The 24,928-nt window shown below is 46.1% G+C and overlaps 1 long non-coding RNA gene across 1 annotated transcript; it reads left to right on the top strand.

The window, feature by feature from the left end:
- The first annotated feature begins 12,869 nt into the window (after positions 1–12,869).
- Positions 12,870–23,737, top strand: LOC140632237 (uncharacterized). Its single transcript, XR_012029752.1, has 3 exons — positions 12,870–13,236; positions 15,931–16,175; positions 17,373–23,737. It is a non-coding gene; the product is annotated as an uncharacterized lncRNA (long non-coding RNA).
- The last annotated feature ends 1,191 nt before the right edge of the window (positions 23,738–24,928 follow it).

Raw genomic sequence — 24,928 nt, 5'->3', positions numbered from 1 at the left:
TTTGAGTGAAACACATATCAAATACAAGACATTGCATAAAATGCAAATGAAGGTCAAGAGAAATGATCACAGTGATACTTATTTTTTATTGAGTGTCTACTAAATGCTCTATAAAGCATGTTTATACATCATCTCTTTAAAATCTCCCAGGAGAAAGATGTTATCACATCAGCTTTACAGAAAGGATACTTGAGACTCAAATTGTTTAAGTGACTCACTCAGCATCATATAGGTAATAAAAAAGTGTTGGGCCAGGACTCAGCCCAAGCTCTATGTCCAGAACCTGTAGTATCTCTGAGTGGCCCCATATAATCATATTAAAAAGCTTAGACAGGAACAATGACTATGAAACCAGAGCAATGGAAGATTTTAGGGAAAATAGCAGCCTGGGTAAAAGTTTCCCTGAGTCAAGGGGTGGAAGCATTTGCCAAAGCTGGAGAGAGAAGGAGAGCTGCAATCAGCAGAAGCAGGTGGGGTCAGCACAGCGGGAAGGGAAGTTACTGCCAGGTCCCTGGGGCTGTCCACTGGAGAGCCAGCTGTCTGGAGATGAGCCAGTGTGTGGGGCCCTAAACATCCCTTACTTTCACTTCTTATCTTCCCTTCTAATGTCAGACCATGATGCCAAGGACAAATGCAGGGAGATGTCTCCTTTTTAGGCAAAAAGGATGAATCCAGACAGCAACATCTCAGCATCAGTACAAAGTACAAAAGCTCTCTTAGGTCTGTTTGGGCCAACCCAAGAGGCCAGTGGGAGGCCTTCAGGTATATTTTGTATTTGTTCTGGGGCAAACCTATTTCCGTATTAGTCAGCCTCAAAAGAAAGTTTTGACAAATACCCAACTCAAAGTGCCTTAAACAAACAAACAAACAAACAAAAAAAGGAATGTATTGACTCATGTAATGGAAAGGCCAGAAATAGGGTATTTCAGGGGATGACTGGTCCCAGATACTCCATCAATGTCCTCAAAAATCTGCCTGTGTCCCCTGCTTTGTTTGGCTTTTTTTTGCGTGTGTGTTGGCTTTAGTCTATCCCCATAGGGCAGCATGACAACCCTTGGGATCTCCAAGTTCACCTACCAACTTGAAATATTAAGTAAACAAAAGAGGTTTCTTTCTAAGTAGTTCTAACAACAGTCCCCAGTCAATGCTATTGGCTCTGTTGGCCAGGCCTGCAATGTGTGCTCATCCTAGATCCAATTACAACAGCATGCAGGGCTCTCATAGACCAGGTCTGGTTGTAAAGCCATTCTTGAAGCTACAGTTGTAGGTAAACTCCCTGAATTGACCACTTAAGTAATAGTGAGGAAGGATATTTTCTAGTTTCTGAAAGGAGCGTCAAGGTATTACCACCAGGAGATGGAGGAACGGGTGACAGGGAAGTAAAACAGTGGATGGCCAAAGTATTGTTGTTAAGACTTTTGGTAAATAGTCAATCATCCATTCCTTTATGGTGTGTACACTACATAGAAGAGATTATGCTGGGGATGAGAGAAACCTCACTCCTAGCATCTATTACAAAGAATAGCAACAAGCACTTCTGTTATTCTTTATAGTTTGCATGACACTCTCACCTTCATTACCTCATTTAGTCTCTATATCAGCTCTGCATGGTATCAATAGCCCCATTTTTAAGATGAGGAAACTGAGTTCAAGGAGGCAAAGTCACTAGTCTACATTTCCTTGGTGTGATAAGATTGGGTGATTGTGCCCAACTCTCCCACTCTTCCCTGTCCCAGATTGTGGATTCATGACCTTTGTCATGTGACTTTGCAGGTCTCTTGGGAGGCAAAGTGACCTATTTATCCTGAGCCATTGGAGTGACCACTACCACTCAGATCGCCTCTCCATCATGCCATGTAATATGATCAGCAATCACCAAGTTAGCTTAATCCCCTCATCATGAATTTCTGTGGCCTGAGAGAGGAATGAATTTTTAAATGCATCATCTGGTTCAGCTTTAGCTACTAAGGAAGACATACTCCAGGGCAAGGCCCTTTCTTTATTCCATGGTGTGAGTTCTGAGCTCACCAGGGAGGTATACAGGAGCAGTTAACCTCTACATGTCAACTCCACTGGAGCCTTGAGTCTGTGGGTGTTCAAACAATGACACAAAAGTGAAATTTTATAAGCATTTGTACAAGAAAAGTCTTCAAGTCCCCCTTGCTTCCAAGAGGAAAAACAGAGAAATCAGAGGACTTCTGGGTCAACAGACATTAGTAGTCAAGAGTCTAGTTGGGTCCTGAATTCAAGACTCAATTCCTTCTCTTAGCTATGTGTCGCTGGAAAAGTCTCTCTGTGCCTCAGTTTACTTATCTGTAAAATGAAGAATAATAATTGTTCCTACATCCTAGGGTCGTGTGGAGAATTTAGTAGGCACATTTCTTCTGGGACAATGGATATGTGTTAAGAGTTTCACAGTAGGCAAATAAAAAAAGAAAGATTTCAGTGGGACAGAGTTTTTGTAATGGGCCGTGAAGGATGTGTGGCTTTGGGGCAAATATATACATTTACCTGGGGCAGGTAACTGTTCCAGATAGAAGGGCATGAACAAAGAGATAGAAGGTGGAAATAGCATTGGAAATTAGGAGCAATTCCAGGCTGTAATGGAGGATGTTTGCACAATCCAGGGCAGCCCTGGAGAGTCTGCAGTGGGATGTCTATTGTTCTGTCTACCCTATATCCAGCCTCCCTTCCTTCTGGTCACCACATTGTTTTCCCTGTGAGCAGTCACCCCTTCTACTCCCAGTCTATGTGGTTCAGACAGCACTGACTTCACTCTCTGGACATAGTCATTGGTTTGGGGGTGGCAACAGAACCTGAGCTGGGCCAATCAGCATCTTCCCTGGGACTTCTGTTGGCCTAGGCAAAAAGGTTTTCTCTTTCTACCAGGGTTTTAGCTGGTTAGTGTGGAATCCTGTAGACCTCCCCCTTTTCACCACATGGAAGAGCCTATGTGGAAAGAACCCCACCACAGAGCACAGCAGAATTGAAATATGGGGGGAAATTCTAGTGCCATCATTTGGGCATCATGCCAAGCATTACATCCTAGAGCTTTCTGTTATGTGAGGCAATGAATTCCATTTTTTTCCTTAAGCCCATTTGTATTGGTTGCCTCTGAAAGAGTTCTGGTTAATGAACTAATAGTAGTAGTAGTAGTAGTAGTAGTAGTAGTAGTAGTAGTAACAGTTTCTTTTTAACAAGTGCAAATTGCATGCCAGGTAGTGTTTGAAGAGGCTGCCAGATAATAATTCATTCAAATCGCATCACAACACAACAGCAGGTACTAGATATTAACCTTTTTTGTGGGGGAGGGGGGGCGCAGGTGAAAAAAACAAAAGCCCAAAGAGGTCAAGTACCTTGCCAGTATCTCACAGCTATCAAGGAGAGGAACTAAGATTAGAGGTGAGGCAATCTGGCCACGGTGTCTAGGCTCTGACCCACTCTGTCCTACTCCCAGTACAGTGTGGTTTCCCTTCACATGAACAAGGAGTGGTGGTCTGTGGATCCTCGGTGCTCTGATCCTGCCCGGCTTATCACAGTTAACACCTTGTCTGTAGTATGCTACTCTGAGTTTAAGGGTTTCCTGGTTACCACTCTTTCATAGTTGTACTTCCAACAGACAATCGAATACACCAGAGCTTAATTCTTAGTCTTAAAGTCCTTTACACTTCCCCTTCCAGGGGCCCTAACCAGCCTTTAAGGGCAGAGGACATCCAGTGACTGTCCAAAATGCAACCATCCAGATATGTGTGCACCAAAGTGCCTCTACCTGTGCACTGTTGTTCTACCTGAGCTCCCTGCTATGATCACAAATGACTCTTCTTCCAAGGCTGGAAACTTCGAGAATCCCATCAGGAAACTTTAGACAATATGAGCAACATGATGATGTGGCTGTGATGGTCTGGATGCTTCTTGTGGGCCAGGCACTGGCATTGCCCCTGAACTTGAATCCCTGTCTGTCTCCCCTAAACTCAGTGTGCTAACTTCATACTGCATTCCAGCTCACAGAGATGTTCCAGAAAAGCAAACTCCAGAATAATGATACACGCTGTCATGTTTTAAAAGCTCAAGGGAAAGAAGTTTGTATTTTAGCGAAAGAAAACAAACTTGAGGTTTCCAAAAGCACATTTGTTTCTTTGTATCAATAGGGGCTGACCCACAGTAGACACTCAAGTTTGGCTAATCTAAGTGGGATGGAATTGAGGGTATTTCATATGAATTCAATTGGATGGAATTGAATTGAGTCAAACTGGTAAATGATAAAGGTAGAAAATGCATTGGGTTTGCAGACAATTGTGTCACTGATTAAACAGTGAACAGCAACTACTGGGAAGTTTCATGAAATGGCATTGATCCCTACTGCCCAAGATATAGTCTATTTCCCATTCTTATTTATTCGGGACTTCTCTACTCTGTTCTATTTTTTTATTTTAATTATTTTAGTCCCTAACACACTGCACTGATTTTATTCCTCTCAAATAAGTTGAACTTACAGTATGGAAAGCCCTGTTCTGCTGGTAAGCGCTCTAGGTAGACCTGGGTTTGGATCCAGTTCTTCATTCTCTCTCTCTGTGTCTTCATGATCGTTTAGAATCTCAGTTGCTTCATCTGTAAAATGGGGTGATAACTCCTGTCAGGGTCTTTAGGAGGAACAGATGGCATTGCACCTGTAAAGCTCCCAGGATAATGCTGACTACACAGTGCCTAGACCCTTAACATCGCCAAGCCACAGAGCTCCATTTGACCCAATAAAACAATTCCCAATTCTTTTCAAATCAAGAGAAATGAAAGGTAGAGAAAGCATTCTCATTTTTCATGCCTCTCCTCCTCGGTCTCCCTTGCTGCATCACAGGCCAGGCCAGATAAGGTGCAGCACTGAGATTCATGGCGCCCAGGCATTCCTCAGGCCACTCTTCTGTTCCGGAGTCATTTCAGAGAGAAGCAGCATCTCAGGTAATTAATCACCGTGTGCCAGGGCTTATCTGCCATACCTGCCATCTCATGCCAGGGGGCAGGCAGAAGTCAGTGAGGGCTTGATATTGGTCCCTGAGATCCTGAACTGAATTGTTCAGGATTAAAACATTTGACCTGCCATGGAGCAGAAAGATAAGCCAGCTGTACAAGCTGGAAATGGTGTGATAAAAAGATGAAAATACAAATGAGCAATGTGGATGCAGAGAGACAAGGCTGCAAACCATAAAACAACTTTGTTCCTAAGTTTCCTGCTCATGTGTCCATTTGTTACCCCATCCATCCATTCATTCAATGCTCTTTGGAACCCACCCTGCTTTCAGCCTGCCCAAGCTCCAGGGAGATCAGAAGCCTAAGACAAGCCTCTGTTTTTGAGGAACTTGGTACATGGGATCAAAGAGAGGAGAGAGAACAGCACAAGGAAAGCCACTTATAGGGGCTGTGGATCCAAGGATGTGGTCCCTGACTAGCCGGGGGAACAGCGGAAGAGAAGACAGCAAAGGACATTCCTGGCAGAGGGAACAGCAGAAACAAAGGCACAGAGGAACATGAGTGATCTGGGAGCAGAGTAATGGAGCTGGGGTTTGAAAGGAAGGCAGAGACAGAGGTGACTCAAAGAAAAAGGGGCCTGAAGGTCATAAAAGAGCCTGCAGGGTATCGGACCCTCTCCTGCAGGCCATAGGGAGCCGTTGACGGATTTGGAGTAGGGGCATGATGACTTTGGCTCTGTGATTTACAAAGAGCTTTATGAAACTGTGTGGTGGGTGCACTGAATGAAGACCTTGGAGGCAGAGATATCATTCTGGATGCCGTCCCAACAGCCCAGGTAAGAGATGATGAGGAACTAGAGAAATTTAAACACTGGCTGAATATTTGTTAATGTGAAGGGATCAGCGTCAATTTTTTAGGTTGATATTATTGACCTTATATATATTTTCAGAATAGTCTTCATCTCTTATAGACACATACTGAAGTAATTATGAATGAAATGATATGATATTTTGGATTTTCTTCAAAATAATCTGGTTGTAGGAGCTGCAGGAATTTAGGGGAGAAGTAATAAATGAAACACAATTGTCTCTAAATAGGTCACTGTTAAAGCTGGGTGGTGGATACATTGGAGTTCATTCTATTCTTCTCTTTACTTTTGTTATGCTTGAAATCTTCCATAATAAAACATTTTAAAGGTAATGAAGGCTTAATAAAGAAAAGGAAATAGTAATAGTCCGAGCTAATACATACAGAGTACTCCCTGTGTTCTAAAAGACCTCATGTGTATTAACTACCTTCACAGGTATAATAATCCAGATATTATTCATACCTTCTTTACAGATGAGAAAACTAAGGTTAGAGGGGTCTGGACCATACTTAAGGTGATACAGGTTCTAAGTGGTGGCATGAAAATTCTAATTCTAAGCCTGATGCTACAGGCTTGCCCTTTCTTCTACTCAAGATAAGGGGGGATAACATTGGGTTATCATTACTTTATTAAGCTCTGTGCTAGGTCCAGGAGCTACATCCATCAATAAAACAGACACAGGTCCCCACTATCTTGATGCTTGTGTTCTTGCTGAGCATCTGGACAATAAATGAAATGAATGATACAGTGTGACAGAAGCTAAGGAGGGAACAAAGGAGGAAAGGGACAGAGAACATGCCATAGCAGTTGGCAGGGGCTACCAAGGAGAGAAGTTTGAGCATGCAATCATAGGACGGAGAGAAAGCCAAAGAGATAGCTGGGTGGGGTGGGGAGGGGTATGGGGGGAGGGCATGGGCACCTTCTGGGAAGAGGAAAGAGGAAGGCACCAATCTCAGGTGTGAGCATGCACGGTGTGTTCGCAGAGCCTCAGGGAGGCCAGTGTGGCCTGGGCAAAGGGAGGCAGGGGAGAGTAGCAGGAGGTGAGATTAGAGAGGAAGCAGGGGACTCAATCAACCACACAGCGATTTTTTGTGATGTGAAGGATCTCGCTTTTATTTTTTGGGTGATGAAGTGCCCTGCAGGGTTTTGAGCAGAGGAGCTCTGCAGAAAAGAGTGAGCACAGCAGGCCTGTCTGCCGCCTCTTTGAAAGGCTCACTTAAAAGTTGGCCCTTAGATGCCCAACGGGAATTGGGGTTTAAGGAAGGGTCCCACCTTTCTCTGAGAAGGGGGCCCCCACTGCCCATTCTGTTTGTACAAACAGTGCGGCTTATGCTGAACACCTGCCTTCCTCCAGGAGGCTGGAGTCTGGGTTCGTGCCATGCAGGGAGGGCTTACATGAGTAGCCCTGGTAAAAACCTTGGCTGCTGAGTCTCTAACAGATGTTCCTTGGTAGCAGAGTTTCACACACATTGTCACAGCCTGCTGCTGGGGGATTCAGGATGTCCTCTGCCTCTCCATTTTTGAAGACTGTGCCTGGTTTCCCTTGGCCTTTGCCCCACGTGCTTTTTCCTTTTGATTGTGACTCATATCCTGCTGCTGTAAGAAATCACAGCCTTCACAACAACAGTGCTCAGAGTCTTGTGAGTCCTAATGAATTACTGAAACAGGGGATGGGCTTAGGCACCTCCAGCCCAGAAATGATTGTCCTGACATTTTTAAGAAAGGTAGTTGCACTGCCTTATTGAAGGGGACAAGGGCAGACTTCAGGAGATCATGGAAGAAGCTGTTGCAATGATCCAGCCAAAAGACAGCCATGGCTTAGCACAGGGTGGTTCTGGTGGTGGTGGGGAGGGGTTCTGGATTTATAAACATCAGGACTTAGGAGCAGGCAGAGGAAGTCCTCGGTAGCACCATGAGACCTGATCTGCTACCTGGAAGGCTGTCCTCACTCAGGCACTTTGCACCATGGGACCCAAACCTTAGAGGGGAGAGACTTGTGGCAGGTGCCCGTTGCAAATTCTAGTAGCATCTCTGAACTGCGGTGCAAATGGAGTTGGCACAGATCTCCTTCTCCCATCTAGCTCCTATTTGCAGAGACCAGCCCATGGGGGACTCTCCTCTCATGAAAGGCAAATGTAATGTGTAGAACATAAGTGCCCTCAGCAGAAGAAGACAGTGAATCAAAGATTGTGGGAAACCACTCAAGAAAAGGAGTGTAACCAGCCCATTCCTACTTCCTGACCTCAACTCTTCCAAGAGTTAACTGTGGGCAGGGAGGTTTTAAAAAAAGTTCTCAAGGACAAAAAATTTGAGAAATTGCCTTTTTGATTAACAATACAGGTACCGTGGGCTGCTCCTGCTGTGGAAGAAAAAGACATCTCATTTTATGACTTAGATTACACAAACTTTCTTGAACTATAAATTTGAAATAGCACATTTCAAGGCAGGTGGGTGGATGGGTGTGGAGGAGGAAAAAAAGCAGAAAGACAAAAGGAAGCGGGCAGGGTGAGCTCTGGGGAAGCTGCTCGAGGAGTGCTCTCCCAGATTTTGAAGTTGAGGAGTGATATTATGTTAATCTATGTTCTAATTGCTCAGCAATAAACAACACCCACTTGCTGCATAAATGTCAGGACCAAAACTATTTCTAAATCTGCTTTGAAACAATGTCAGTCACCAAGAAGAGCACAAAAGAGATTGAACACTTTTATTAGCATAAAAAATGTTAAATATATATGATTGAGGGGTATTCGTTACAGAAAGAATCAGCTCAGAGGCAGAGAGCTGTGGGGGCCCTCGGGTCCAAAGCTGAGGTGGGAGGGGCAGCCGTGGTGTGCCCAGGACACTTGTCACCTATTGCCCAAAGTGTCCCAGAGCCGGTTGCTGCTAAGCTTAGACGGCCCTGGGGAAGCCGGGGAGGGGGGGGGGCCTATAGCCTTTCAAACAAAAGCACAGGCTGGTGGAACAGCTCTCTGAGCTTCTGTCCACCAAGTCTATAACAGATATCAAGAGCTAAAGTTAAAAAATAATAACAAAATAAAATAACCAGATTCCCCATCTGCTCTAACCACAGGTCGGGAAAGACTCGAGGCTTTCTTGTGGAGAATCTGGAAGTAGTGTGGGTCTGGATGGAGCCCTACCCTCCGAATCCTCTCTTTTCTTTTTCCTCTGTGTGCCAGGCAAGTCTTCAACCTCTCTGAGCCTTGGTTTCTTTCTCTTTCTTTCTTTTTTTAAAGATTTTATTTATTTATTCATGAGAGACCCAGAGAGAGAGGCAAAGACACAGGCAGAGGGAGAAGCAGGCTCCCTGGGGGGGGGGGGGGGGTCGATGAGGGATTCGATCCCAGGACCCCAGGATCACGACTGAGGCAAAGGCAGATGCTCAAACACTGAGCCACCCAGGCTTTCATAAATGAAGATAATTATACCCACTTCTTTGAGCAAACATGAGCATCAAAGAACCAGTGTCCGTGCAGGCCCAGGAGAGTCTCCTGTACATAGGAGGCACCTCCTATGTTTCCCCCTAAGCAGCCTGCACCAGTGGGACACCACAGGGACCCCCTTCTGATTCTACTGCAGTGTGGTGAGTCACCTAGGTTCCCGAATCTACCTATCACCTCCACCGAACCCCAAGGACCTTGAGGACGGATGGGTATCTAGGATGTTCACATCGAACGTCTTAATGGAGGAAGGGTTTCCACAAAGCGTTGGCCTGCTTTGCTTTCACTCTCCTTACCGCAAGGAGGGGTGGGTGAGCGGTGAAGCTTGGCGGTTAAAAGCATGGGCCTTGGCATCAGACAGACAGCTCCAGGCTTTGCTATTTCTTTCTTTTGTTTTTTTAATTTATTTACTCATGAGAGACACAGAGAGCAAGAGAGAGAGAGCTAGAGAGGCAGAGACACAGGCAGAGGGCAAAGCAGGCTCCCTGTGGGGATCCCAATTTGGGACTCCATTCCAGGACCCTGAGGTCACACCCTGAGCTGAAGGCAGATGCTCAACTGCTGACCCAGGTGCCCCAAGGCTCTGCTATCTCTAAGCTGAGTGTCCTTAGACAAGTCACATAACCTCTCTGACCCTGGCTCATCTGAACAAAAGTAGGTGGTTGGGGGAGACAGACCTTTGAGACCCTTTGTGGGGTTATTAAATCTACCACGACTGCCAATTTTGAAAACAGATGCATGGAAACTTATTTAGTTGAAGGAAAGTTGTTTGGTCTTTTAAAATTTTCCCCAGGATGGAAGGTGTTAGAATATGGCCTCCTCGGAGACCAAGCTTAGACTTTGTGCTCTGTTTCCCTCCTGCTTGTACAAGATTAGTTTCTTGTTGCTGCTGGTGTTCTGTGGTTGCTACATACGGCCAAAGATTTTATTTTGCCTTTGATGCCAGTAAAAGATTCTGCTCTTCAATAGTTGAAACCCTGAGGAAGTTTAGAGATAAAAAAAGTAAGTAGAATGCATTTTCTCCAAGTAGCAGGGCTTTCCCCAAGCCTTGCTCTTCCCAGAGGGGTGTGTGTGTGTGTGTGTGTGTGTGTGTGTGTGTGTGTGAGTTATTTATTTGTGGCTTCACATCAGGGGCGGTAAAACTAAAGTTCTTTCTGTAGGGATTTCTCTATGTGGGAAATCCAGAGAGTCTGTGGGAAGCAGTTAAGTTTAACTTGTGCACCACCCGGCTCTAGTAGTCCGAGATGCCACCAGGATGATCTGACGCCTTCTGGAAAGCTTCACTCAGAACTGCTGGGTAAAGGCGTCCTGCGTATCCAATGGACTGCATGACAGTGACAGCGTGAGACCCAGCCCACCCTCACTCCCTGTATGCCAGAGAGTGACAAGCCCCTCGGTCTGCACTCACACGGGATGGTGTAGAGCACTTCAACGACAGGTGGGAAATATTCTGAGGCACCAAGAAAGCTTTATTTCCAACCCAGCTTCATATCACAAGATTGATGTTTCCTCTTCTGAGACAGGAATACAAAGGCCACCAAAGGGTTAACCTTCTAAAGAGAAATCCTCTGGTTTGTTTCTTGGGAAAGAACTAGCGAGTCACAAGAGAGAGAAAAGCTCCCTAGCGTAACTGCAGTTGCCCGGGTGCTAGGGAGGGAGGGTCCAGGAGCCCCAGACAGTGGGAGACATGTCCATTCAGAGGAGCTGGGACTCCAGCCAGCTGTAAGCACCCGACCCCAGGGACACAAGAGTTTGAACTGGTGAGATTACAGAGTGGACCCCAAACCATATGATCTAGGATTGAGTTAAATTAAAGAGGAGGGTGAGAGTGTGGGCTAGAAGGAAAATCCAGTCCTGGGGCTCAGAGGCAGGTGTAAGGCCATCAGTGCAAGTGTCCGGGGGGGGCAGAGGCAAGCTGGAGTGGGGCCGAGAGGTCAGGAGAGAAGCTGGGGGCAAGATGTCTCTTGGACAGAGTGGACAGACACTGGCTGCTCTCATGTTCAGGAAGAGGTTGGGCCACCTGGAAGGAGAGTATGGTGGTGGGGTGGGCAAGAAGAAGAGTGACAGCCTCATGGGAGTGTCAGCAAGTCCCATGGGCCAGACACAAAGAAGAAAGTCTGGGATTTGGGGCACACCATTTTAGGAGGCATTGTTACTTCTCCATGTGACATTACTAGTAAGATAAGACTGCTGGTATCTTTCTCCCCTCAACTGCTCTGGTAGGTGCTAGAGGATTCCCCCAACAGCACCCTGGGTAGATGATGCTCCCAGTATGAGCCCTGAGCTGATAATTCCCTGATGAGTTCCCTCCTTCTATAATCAATACACCCCTGTACCCATTCAACATGGGAATATGATCTGACACATTGACACAGAATCACACTAAGAGATTGGACTTTGGGTTAGGAGTCACCATAAAGAAGCTCCAAGAGGTCAACCCTAGGTTGACCAAGTGAGGGAGCGTAGTAAAGTGTAGCAGGCATGCTTGAGTTCAAATCTTGCTGACTATGTAACATTGACCACTCTCTGAGTCACATTTCCTCATCTGTAAAATTCAGATACAATACTGAGCACTAACTTTGTCATGTCCTTTCAAAGCTCTCACATCCAACAAGAATACTTTTATCGGGAGCTAAAAGAATTACTGACTAATCATAAAAAAAATTGAAGTCAATTATCTCAACCTAACGAAAAGTTTGAACGTGGATAGCTCTAAGTTTGGTACAAGGACTTAGTGACTGTGACACATTTTGTTCTTTCTAGTTCATCATCTTTAGTCTATTGACTTGCTGCCTTATGGTCACAGGATGGCTGCTGCTACACCAGGCATCATGTCCTCACACCAGCAACCTACATAGGAAGGAAGATGGGTCAAAAGGTCTTTTCCTGAGAGACTTTATTTTGTGTTTATACCTTATTTCAAAACAAATCAGACCATTTTCTTAAGCACTACAATATAGGATTGTGATGAGACAGCTATATGATGCAAGGAAAATAACTGGCAGGTGTTCCATAAAGTACCATATGGTAGGCATTCCATAAGTGTTAGTTCCTTTTTTGGGAAGGAAGTATGGCAAGATCTCAGCCTCTAGAGTCCCACTGCCTGGCTGAGACCATGAGCAAACTACTCGCCTGTCTTCCTCAGTTCCCTCAACTACGTACAAGGGATAAGAAGAGCAGTCAAGCAGGAAGCTCTCAAGAAACCTTCACTGTTCTCGTTATGATTTTTTTCCAGGCCTGTAGAGTCACAGGCTCAGCCTGAGGTTGAGAACTTCCCTTTCAGACCCAAGCACCAGTCAACTAACAAGTTCAGCTTGATATTTTGCAATACTGCTTTTTGAAAATACTATGAGTGTTATTCCCTAAGGATTTCTGCAACATTCTTCAATGTTGGAGGTGCTAGGGAATGCCAGCAATAATTACCACCTAGCTGGGCTCCAGCTAGAACTAAAGATATTTTAATTAAGTAGATGAGTAATCTGATGCCTCCTTAGAAAATGGGCAGTTAGTATGTAAATAGATGATTATTCATCGTGGAGGAGGGGGGGATGTTGTTTTATTTGCTCAAGCCTGGTAGATTTGCCTCTCAGGAAGGAGTTCCTTTGCACTGGGCTGGTACACAATATTCACTTTGTAAATTTAACAAATACAATCAGATGGGAAAGAGATATATAAATCTGGAGTTCATATACCAGCTTTTATTCTTTGTGCCACTAATTTGATCTAAATTGTCACTATTTTGTCATCAGAGCATGGGCCTGTTATTTGGGTGGCATGCACTCATTAGATGACCATTCGCCTATCCAGCCATCGTCTTTTAGCTCCCGCCCTGCCCTGCGGCCAGCCCTGTGCCAAGCAGGCACGGGGACCAGAGGGGTGGAAACCTGCTTCTCGGTGTGGAAGAGCTGCCAGCCTGGTGGAGGACCGTCGGGGACACAAACAGCCTCCAGGCTAAGGCTACTCAAAGGAGTGAGTGCGCATGAGCAGAAGCAGCTCTGAGGGAGGGAAGGGTTGGCCTTGCTCAAAGCTGGGGGGCAGGGGCTCAGATAGGCTTCCCAGAGGAGCTAGCTGACCTGTGAACTAGGGAAGGGATTTCCAGGGAGAGGAAGCAGCACCTGCAAAGGTGTGGAGGCTGGAAACTGCACTGCATTGGAGGAGACTGTATTCAGCTGGGGGAAGGAAAGTGAGAGGGGGATGTGGCCAGAACCAAGGTGAATGTAGCAGGGCCAGGTGGCAAAGAGGTCTGTTCTAGTGGGAAGGGGAGCCCTCTGGGGAGGAGGCCAGTGGGGCACATGGAAACATTTTCTCTCCTCCCTCCTCAATCCCTCCCTCCCCCTTCATTCCCTTCTTTCCTTCCTTCCTTCTCCCCTTTTTTCTTCCTTCCTTCCTGCCTTCCTCCCCTCCTTCCTTTTTGTTTCAATGTTGGGTTCTAGAAGACTACTTTGACTATATTGACCTGTGGGTTAGCTCCGAGCTATACAAAAGGAAGCAAATAGTCAGGAAAAGGTCAAGGTCTGAATCTTGGCTTTGTTGCTAACTAACTGGGTGGCCAAGTGAAGGCCACTTCACCCTGTTGGCCTCAGTCTTCTTACCTGTAAAATGGAGTATGTGAGCCAGCTTATTATCTCTAAGGTCCCTCAAAATTTGGAGCTCTGCAATTCCAAATCCTCAGACTGCAACAGCAACAAATCCGGGAAACATTTCCTCCAGAGAGCACTGTGTAGCCATGTGCCCCCAGGGCTGGCATCTGCTCTGACCCCTACAGTACAGGGAAGGAAGACTCAGCACTGCCCACACACAGAGCCAATTCCATAACCCAGTGATGAGGTTGGTAGACTTCCCTGAACATGTTCCAAGGAGACAAGGGAGGGGGGACTTTATGCACACCCGCCTCATAGCAACCCTGGGGAAGGTGGAGGGAAATCCCACTTGGATGACATAGGAGAAGAAAGCTCATTCTGTTGTGCCCAAGATTGCGAATCTGAGAAACCACCAAGGAGCCGACACCGATGCAAACACACGAGGGTTTATTTACAAGCTCCAGCTTGGGTCCAAGTATACCTGACACAGCTGGGTTTTTTATGGGCTGGTCTAGGGGATCTTCAGAAGGGGTGAAGGAATTTTTTTCCATTCCAATATGGGGGAAAGGGTGGGGGAGTTTCTTAAGATCTGGTATGGGATTCTCTGCCAAGGACATTCTAAGCTTTATTGTCTTTCTAATATGGGATTCCGGCCTAGGACATTCTGCAGTTTTTCCTGTAAAGTTCAGCTCTTATTCCCAGGGGCCTGAGATGGCTGTACTTGTGCTAATGCTAAACTTGAGGTGGAATGGCCTTAATTTTTCTCGGCCTCCACAGTTCCTCAGATTTAAAGCAAACCTATGCCTTTTCTGGCTTTTGGCAAGGAAAACCAATCTTCAGGTCCTAAGCAGACAAGACAACTATAAAAAATATATATATATTTGCAAGCTTTGCATGAGGCATTTAAAAGTAAAAAGCACTGGGGACACCCAGCAAGGGATCTGAAGCCCAGGAAGTTACTTTGATTATTTAGGTGATCTCATTACCCTTTTCTCCATTGAAGAACAGAGTAAAAGGACTTATTAGTATCCTACCTCTCTCCACCACAACTCTGGTCGAGAATTGGACTTTTGTCTTTCCAAGGACTTTGAACAAACAGCTTTACTGAGTACACAAAATTGAATGTGGGTTGAGGCCAGGCCATGCAGCGTGTTTTCCTCTTGTGTGACCATCTCAGAGCACAGGGGACACGGCAGGGGAGGAGGGGCAGACACAGAACTGAAAGTCCCACTTTCTCTCTTCTCATCCCAGCTTTGAGAGACATAGCCAAGCCTGATAAATGAGAAGGACTTGGTCTAAGAAAACAAATCTATCCACAGCGAACCTTTCCGAATTCCATGCCTTTCTTGAAATAATTGAGATATCAGAGAAAAAAAATTAGACTCTGTTTTGGCAGGTCAGTTCTTTTTTTGTCTTGCTTGCCAAACTGGTCACCCTCAGTAGAAAACGTTGGAGACATTTCACGCCCATTGCTGGGTGTTTCTTTGCCTGGAGGGAGAAGGTGTCCCCGCACCGCACCTAGCTGGCAGACAGGCCTTTGTGATGCTTCTCCACAGAGGGCAGGCATGGGCTGAGGGAAGGGGCACGGACATTGAAACAGCAACCTCACTGGAACGTGGCTCTCGGATTTGTCAGACTTGGGTCTTTGGTCTAATTATTTAATTTTACTAAGCCTCTTGCTTCCATAAAATGGTGATTAACACACCTATTCCCAAATGCCCAGAGCTCTGTATTTTCTTGAGAGGCAACTAGGAGTTTGTGTGTGAAGAGGGTTGGTTTTGCAGCGAGACAGACCTCAACTCGGCACCCACCTGAGAGCTTAGGAAACCGTGTCTGTCATCAGGACCTCAAGGGACAATCACTCCCCCACTGTCACCCTCACTTCCCTGGTCACCTTCCCTCTGTCCTGCCTTCTATCTTCAGCGATCAGAGTCTCAGGTGTTCCCCTTGTGTGGGTTCAGATGACCAGGGAACAGGAAGCCTCTCATCTGACTCCCAAGCAGAGGGTCCCAGATGCTCTGCTTGGGTTTTTGCCTTTATAATTGTTTCTTTCTGCCTTCTTTTCCTTTTCATGTCTCTGCAGCTTCCTGCCATGTGGTTGCTCCAAGTGAGAAACAGTTGGATACCAGGCTACAGTGCAGCAGGTGTCCTGGGATTGGAAATCTTACCACTGCAAATGGCAGCTTGAGTGTGTGTGCACATGCACACGTGCGTGCACACATTGGCTGTGTCTCAACCTGACCTGCAGAACGACAGGCTGGCAATGACGCAGTTCTAGCAATGATGTGCTGATTACACCTACCAGCAGAACTGTGGCTTCAGAGCCAGGTCAGCATAGTGAGAGGCTATTTTGTCCAGTGCTTAAAAATATGATTTTTCTTAAAAGACCTGGATTCAGATCCCTGTTGTGGATACATGGTGTCATCTTTCTGGGTCTCGGGTCCCATACTTATCAAATAGGGAAGATATTGCCTACACTGGTGGCCCATTATAAGAATTAATCGGGGCTATGGGCATGCAGTTTCTGGCACACAGTACCATGACTAGGATCCTCATCCTCCTCCTCTTGCACTCTGCCCCTTCTAGCCCCAGATGTCATGTGGTTGCTTGGGGGTCTGTGAATCATTGATAAGGGTCCGGCTTGTGAGGGTGGGAAACGTCTTTATGGATTTGGGCCTGACACTGTGTGACTGAATGACTGTGCCCCAGGATAATAAGATACTGAAATTAGAGACTAAACAACCACCCACTCCTGTAGAGAAAGAGAAAGCCATAGAAACTGCTGGTGAGTCAGAACTGAGAAGGCAATACAGCAGTTTAAGGACAGAGGACAGAGGAAAGCTAGGGAGCTGTACCAAGAAGTTTCCACAGCCATGACTCAGGAAGAGCCTTTCTCAAACTTTCCGAAACAGCATCCCACCTGAACTAGCCAGCCAGTTAGGCAATCTGCTTTTTAATAATTCTTAAAAAGCTTGGTGAACAAGAGAAAGGATACTAATGTGTATTGGGTCATCCATTCTTCTATAGCATCCTCAACAAGCCCTGAGGGATAGGTATCAATATTCCCATTTACAGATAAGGAAACCAAGGTTCAGAGAGGTAGAGCCACTCGTCCAATGTCACACAGCTTGGGATGTGAATCAGGGTCTATTTTACTGCAAAACTTTGCTTTTCCCACTCAAGTAGACTACATTCCACTAACGCTGGGTCAGGTTATTAACATTAGAATGCACTCATGTTTTGCTGGAATAGGCTACCAAAAATCACCGGAAAACAGTCCTTTCAGATGAGACTATCTGGGGGCCTGTGCACGAGTTTTCCAGCTTAATTGTAGGCTCCTTGGCAATCTCTGGTAGGCTTGCTATAAGCACTCACTACATGTTGACTGGATAAGGACAGTAATAGCTGACATTTATTGAGAGTTTACTATGTGCCAGGCTCTTTCTCAAGCTCTTTTTATGTCATATCCCATTTAAGCCTCACAATAACACCTAAGCATTAGCCACTGTTATTATCATTCTACAGATGAAGAAACAGAGGCACAGAGAGGAGAAACAACTTGCTAAAGACAACACAGCAGACCTGGGATTTGAACCCAGGTAGCTGTTCGGGCTGTGGAGTATATATTCCCAATCCCACTGCTATAGAAGCCGTTTCCTAACTGAAGAGAAGATGGATGGACAGTTGGACGTCAGGCAAAGGTGAGAAGGGATCCATCATCTACCAAGTGTCTCCTACGCAACAGGCCCTGTAGTGAGTGGGCTCTTCGCCTTTCACACCATGTACAACCCTCACAACAAGTGTGCAGGGCTAGTCATGTCTCTAGTTTGCACACGAGGAAACTGGACTCAGAAGGTTAACATGACTTGGAAGAGTCCCTCACCGCAGAGCTGAAATTTGAAGCAAAATTCTCTCCCACCAGCACCCAAGGTCTTTCCAGTCCTGCAGTGTGCCCTTCGGGGGCCACAGGGGGCACGGGGCGTGGCGTGGGGCAGCTCTCTGGTTGTGGAACCAGGGCCCCAGCAGCCAGCCCCCCACCGCACCCACCGCGGATTGGCAGCCTTCTTGTGAACTTTGCTCATTACAGGTTTTCATTTTCAGTGATGCTCCTGACAGCTTTTGTGGGATGATTGCAGGGTGGAAGACTGCAACCTTTAAAGGTTTGGTAAAAACTCTGCAAGTGGGAGGTCTGTCGTCTTTCCGGGGCGTGTTGTCAGCTGCAGCTTAGAGATGTTTCTTTACAAACCCTGGTGCCTGAGCTCTGGGGCGGGGACAGCCTGAACTCCGGCAAAGGCCCAAAGGCCGGGATGCAGGAGGAGGGGGAAACCAGGAGAGAGGGGGCAGTGAGATGACAGGCTGGGGCTCCAGGGTCGGCAGGGGCCTCCAAGGAAAGCCTGTGCCCGGGCCCTCGGAGCAGCTCTGAGGCCACAACAGGGGTCCCTGCACAGCACTCGGGCCTGGAGAGAAGCCGGCAGTCTGGCAGGACCTGTCTCCTTTTGTGCCCCTGGAAATCGAATTGCCAGTCCTGACTTGCCTTTGGCTCTTTGCCTCAGTTTCCCTCTTCTCTATTCTTGAGCCTCTAGGGTCATATTGAAGCTGAAGCTTGCCAGCCCAACTCCTTCCAATCCTGCAGGGTGCCCCTCAGGGCTGTGGAGGGCCCGAGGGGGCTGCGGCATGGGGCAGCTCACTGGTGGACCGGAGCCCCAGGAGCCAGCCCCCCACCACATGCACCACAGCCTTCTTGTGAACCTTGCTCCTTGCAGGTTTTCATCCCTTACTTCTGCGCACCTTGGTGGAGGCAAGCCCTGGGGAATGCAGAGGCATAGCAGGTGCTGCTTCTAGCTTAAGATCCTCGTAGCCCAAGGGGACATCTGCAGATGCAGGTGGCTCCAGGCATAGGAGAGGAGCTGAAGAGATCAGTGAGATTCCAAGCAACTGGAGTAGGTAGGGTGGATGGGGACCAGTGGGGAGAAAAGTGGCGTAGAAATCATACGGGGCTGAATGCCATTCAGAAAAGTTCTGACATTTCCTGTGACTCAACATTTTCTTATATGTGGTCTCAGGAACACTCATATCAGAATCAGCTTGCAGCACTCATAGAAATGCAGATTCTGGTTCCCACTCCCTGAACCAAAGGGGATCTCAGAAGATGCCCAGGAATGAGCATTTTTTAAAGTGCTTGAATAAACAGTATGCATTCCTGTAGACAAAGTTTTTAGCTGCAGTGAGGCGATTAGCTCTGACTTTTAGGCATATCCCTCTGGAAGGGCAAAGGATGGCATGAGAGAAGTCTGTTGTTAAACAAGTCTCCCATGCACCAAAGGTGGGGCAGAGGCCAATTGCTCGGCAGAGAGGGAGCTTCTCTACCGGGCTTTCCACACCAAAGGCCATTTTGAATGTCCTAGAAGACCAGCACCTATGCAGCTTCAGCACAAGTGAGCTTTGTGGGTGGTAAGCCAAGCAGCCAGGGCTGCTGCGGTACACAATTCCAGCCTGGCAATCGTGTAGCCTGGAATGTGGCTAGTGCCCCAGCAATGGTGCAGTGCCTTGGCCCTGCAAGTAGGCAATCCTGAAATGAATGTGACAGAGAAAACCCAAAGGAAGCAGAGCTTGAAAGCAGCTGGTGGGGTCCCACATCTTTGTCCCACTAGAGGGAAAGCTGGCACAGCATCTGGGACTCTGCCACAGAAGTTATCTGCAGGCAACCCTTCTTTTGTAGTTGTATCTACATGTTGCAAGTGTTAAAAAAAAATGTGGGGTTCAGAAGAGTTTAAAAAAGAAAAAAAAATTTTCCCCTCACCTTTCATTTTTACCCTCCAGAGGTAACCACTGTTAATAATGTTCGGTGTATTCATCCAGAAAAATATTATATAAGCATAAAAGAAGTCTTCTGAACACCAATCAGCTCATACTCTACATGCAGTACTTGAACTTGTGCCTGTTTGTTCGTTTAAAATATATCCTGGATAGTGTATCATATGAGCTTACAGAGCTAGGTCTCATTCTTTTTCATGGCTACATAGACCTCCATGGCATAGATGCAACTTCATTTTATTTTATTATTTTATTTTATTCTTAAGAGTTCAGCTTTTTATTGAACAAGTTACAGAAGAGGCTTAGTCAAAAAGACCAAAGCATGAGTCACCATCAGACTCCTGATTCTTCTTTCTTTGCTTCCATTTTCTCCTCCTGGGCTGGCGCCGCAGTGGGGGAAGGAGCGCCGGGCCTTCTGTGGGGCAGCACCTGCTACTGGGGCAGGTCCCCGAGCCCCATCTTGCAGAGCTGCAAGATGAGGCTCCCAATGTGGAGGCCCTGGCAAACAAGCCCTGCCAGAAAGGTTCAACATTCACACCTGCTGCCTGAAGGAGGACATTGATCTTATCCTCCGTGGGGGCTGAGGGCCAAGTAGATGCAGGCGAGCTCTGAGACAGAGGCTCTCCTGTGGCCGGGGGAGCAGGTGGGCAAGTGCTGAGCAGGCACTGCCTCGCAGGACCCTAGTCCCCAGATGAAGTGAGGGCCTCACTCTAACCCAGTCTTAGCTTTCTCGGAAGGATCCAGCATCTCAGCGGCATCTGAGGAAAAGGGGTCACCTTCATTTTATTTATAACCAGCTCCTGTGAACAGATCTTCAGTTTCCAATTTTTGCCTTTAAAGACATGACTGTCCTCTTCTTTACACCCCATGCTGGCTTTCTCTCTTATGAGCTCCCCCTCCGGTCTATGCGGGCTGTGCCACGAGGCCACTTCTTTGTATCAGAGCCACAGTGATCCACTGCAGAATGAATTACTAATTGCACAACGTTTTGTTTTTCTCCAACTACAGTTGCTCTAAGTTCCATTTAAGGAGGGAGTCTTTAGCAGCAAGTTTACAAAGCTGCTTTGGGGCCATCACTCTGGTCGAAAGATGCCTCTTTGTTACATACTTCCCAGGAATCAGGGCTCTTTGGGACCCGGACTATTCAACTCCCTCCCTAAGCTGCCCCCAGGTCCTCCAAATCTGTCCCCTTCTGCAGCAGAAGATGTTAAGATGCAGTAGAAATTGCTCAGACTTTGAAGTCATTCTAAAGCAGGATCAAATCTTGGCTTTGCCTTCATGAGCGCCAGAGAGTGAATCACTCACTCCTCCGAGCCTCTATTTCCTGACCTATAAAATGGGATAAATATAGCTCCTAATTACAAGGTTGAAGGGTCATAGAACATTTCTATCTTTATATATACACGAAAGGCTTACCGGAGTGCCGGGTGTCCACAGCAGGTGTGCTGCCCACTTTGCGCCTTTGCGGTCATTGTCGGTGCAAGCCAAGATTTTGGGAGGCAAGGTTGAAGAGTTGAAAACAGATTCTCCCCACCCCCACCGGGACCCAGCAGGTGTCATCTCTGCTGCTGCCAAATCCATTCTTTCTGACCTTTAGGAACTCATTCAACTGCAAATGTTTATTGGCCTCCTCCTTGGGAGGGTGGCAAAGCATATTGCTTAGCCGTTTAGCATCCAAATGGGAACTGTCACACACTGCTGGTGGGAATGTAAAGTATGCAACCACTTTGGAAAGCAGTCTGGCAGTTTCTTATAAAACTCAGCATAAATCTACCCTTTGACCCATTCTAAGTTGTAAAGCAAAGCAGGGAAAGCCTATGTCCACAGAGAGACTAGCACATCAGTATTCGGAGCATCTCTATTCAAAATAGCTGAAAGTGGGGGAGGGTTTGGGGAATGGCCCAGGTGTCCATAAACAAGAGAATGAATAAACAAACTGGTATAGTCACTCAGTGGGATACTACTCAGCAATAGAAAGGAATAAGCTACTCATACATGCAACTACATGGGCAAATCTGGAAGACAATAGGCCAAGCAAAAGGAGTCAGCCACAAAAGGGAAACATACTATGTAATTTCATGGATATAAAGCTCTGGAAAAGGGACATACCTATAATGGAGGAAAGAACCGTGATTTTCTGGGAGCAAGTGAGGTGGGTATTGCGTGGGAAGGCACAGGAGGGAACTTTCTGGAGTGATGGAAATGTTCTAAATCTCCATGAGGTTTGGGTAACACAGGTGTATACGTTTGTTGAATTTCATTGAATGCTACTATTAAGATTTGTGCATTTCTCTCTGTAATGTTATCAACAAAACGTCAATAAATGTTGAACTCCAGGTAACGATACTCATGCTGAAGAGTTTAGGGGTGAAGTATACGGATTTCTCCAACTTTCTTTGAAATGCATCAAAAATGAGGTGGATTGATGGCTACGTAGGTGAATAGACATATGGTAGAATAAATGTGGGAGAATGCTAACAATTGCAGAATCTAGGGGGTAGGCACACAGGTGTTCACTGTAAACTTCCTTCGAATTTTCAGTGTGTATGAAGTTTTTCCTAACATGATGATGAGAGGAAGCATCCAGAACCTTAGTACCTGGGTTTGAACCTTAGCTCCACCCTTTCTTAGCTCTGCCACCTTAGACAAGTTCCTCAATCTCCCCATGCTGTGAATTTCATCTTCTGAAAATGGAGATGAAGTGTGGGTTTATTCTGAAGATTACATGTGTTTTCACGTGGGAAGCGCTTGGAACAATTGGTGGCACACAGCACTTAGTGTTTTCTTTGGCCCGTCAATACACTGAGATGTTAATAGTGTGTCTCTGTCTTCAAAGACTATATCTATATAATCCCCACCAACATGCACCCTGAAAGGCAGCCTAGCAGACGCATATTATTGAACCTTGGAGTCTAGAGTCCCAGGAGTCTCGGATCAGTAGTTATTCTCTTTGAACCCCAATTTCCTCATCTCTAAATTGGGAATAATTCACATTGCTTTGGGCTTTAAAGATGATTAAATAAAGCAGCTAAATGAAAGCGACTGAAGCAGGGTTCAATAATAAATGCTCATTGAATGTGTACTTCCCAAACTAACCTCTCCTCTCTGCTGACATAATTGGAAGGGATTGATTGAGTCGTGGCCTAATGCAGTACCCCTGCATGCACACTCTTGGCAGGATCTCAGTTGTAGGGCCCTGCAGCCTCTGCCAGGTGGAGGTGGTGGTAGGAGGAGCTGTGAGAGTAGGGAACATCTTGCCCCAAGCACTTGGGGCAACTCCTTACCAGCCCTTCTCAGGGATATCACCTCAGCCTTCAGAGGCCTGCTGGCAGTCTATTCAGCCCTGAATCTGGAGTCAGCCGAGTCTGATTCTGGAATAGTCATCTCGTTATTTCAGACCTATGTAGGACACCAATTATGTGGCATCTCCAACCCCGGGCCTGGCAGGCCACTGTGTGGGGACATGCTCTGGTAAGCCAATAGACCAGAAGAGGCTGTTCACAATGTCAACAGCTGATTATCCAGTGTAATTTTATTATAAAATGATCAAAGGGAACAGATTTTGACTTACAGTTAAAAGACCTGTCTTGGCAAAAAGTTAGAATCACGGGTGAGACCATCTACTAAAATTTCATGGAAACAAACAGTGATTTAAACAAAAAGTTTAAACTGATTTAGCAGGGCTTTCTAAATCTATTATTTCATGATTTTTAAAAACTTTTCTAATGGGTACTTTGACTTCCTATTAAAATGCCCTCTCTATCTCACTGCCTGCCACTCCCCCAAAAAAGAAAATCCCTCCATGGTCAACTTCATTGGCTTTTAGGGAAGCAATTTTTCATCCTCAGTCTTAAAATCCATTTGGATTTCGAGAGGATTTAAATGCATGTGTTGCTGATACTCTTATTTTTTACAAAGATGCTATTTTGTAAGAGAAATTTGCAGAACCCCCTAGAGTCTCTTTAGAGATCTTTTTAAAATGCTTTGACGCTGTAGGAGTTGAAGGGCTGCTCGGAGCTCTGTGTGTGTTTTTTACCTTCCTCTTGGCAACACTTAAATGGAATTTAAATCCCAAATGTCATGAACTTTCCACTGAGTTTAAACTAGTTAGGGAATCTTCTCTAAGTAAGCAAACCATGCGCAAGGCCCTGGCTAATAAAAAGATATAAGGGCAAGTTAAATGGTACAATGGGATGGAAGGGTGCCCTTTGCACCCTCATTTGGCACTGTTCCTGTTACCCAGGTAGCTGCTGTCTCCCTAGTCCTTCCTCCCAGGCTGGCTCACTCCCCATGAATTCCTGCCCAAACTCAGGTGCCTCATCAGCTTCCCCAGAAAGCACCACCACACCAAACATATTGAGATTTTTTATTGTAATTTCTAACTCAAGATTTCTGACATCCCAGGGCAGATCCCATGGCCCTCTGCACAATATTTGCACATTCATAAGGCCCCATTGGACATTGATGGGGGTACAGAGGACTAGCTGAGGACAAAGCACAAGCCTAGGGCAGCACATTGACAAGTCCTTGAAACAGACAGAGGGACATTCCTCTATGGGCTCAGCTGGATGTTAATACTTTGCTAAGGGCAAAGGCAATCTTAGCCCGACCCCCAGGATCCTGTAAGTTTACTTTAACATATAAAAACTCCTTTAGAGGAGATAGAACATAAAGACTCCTAACTCTGGGAAATGAACTAGGGGTGATGGAAGGGGAGGAGGGCAGGGGGTGAGGGTGAATGGGTGACGGGTGCTGAGGGGGGCACTTGATGGGATGAGCACTGGGTGTTATTCTGTATGTTGGTAAATTGAACACCAATAAAAAATAAATTTATTATTAAAAAAAAAAAGTCCTTTAGAAATTTCCTTTATCTCTAAACCCCCAAGATATATATTGACAATCATCCCCCAAGCACGTGGCCCACTGATATACATCTGAAGGGTCCCATGACTCAAGTTTTATTAGACGGTAATAAGTGACCTTTTCCCAACAATAGCTAGCCTCCTCAAGGTCCAAAGGAATTTTCCAAAATTCCTTAGAGACTACACTATCCTCAAACCCCTCTCAACTCCCAGGTATATAATCAGCCACCCCTCACAGGCCGGGGCAACAGTTCTTCCTGCCCATGGGTCCTATCTCTGTGCTTTAATTATACCACCATTTTGCACCACAGATGTCTCAAGAATTCTTTCTTTCCTTTTTTTTTTTTAAAGATTTTATTTATTTATTCATGAGAGACACAGGCACACGTGCAAGAGAGAGAGAGA

This window comes from Canis lupus, chromosome 4 (assembly GCF_048164855.1).
Source record: "Canis lupus baileyi chromosome 4, mCanLup2.hap1, whole genome shotgun sequence".
In the NCBI taxonomy this organism is placed as follows: domain Eukaryota; kingdom Metazoa; phylum Chordata; class Mammalia; order Carnivora; family Canidae; genus Canis; species Canis lupus.
Note: the sequence above shows the minus strand (reverse complement) of the source record. Positions and strands in the feature narration are given on the sequence as shown.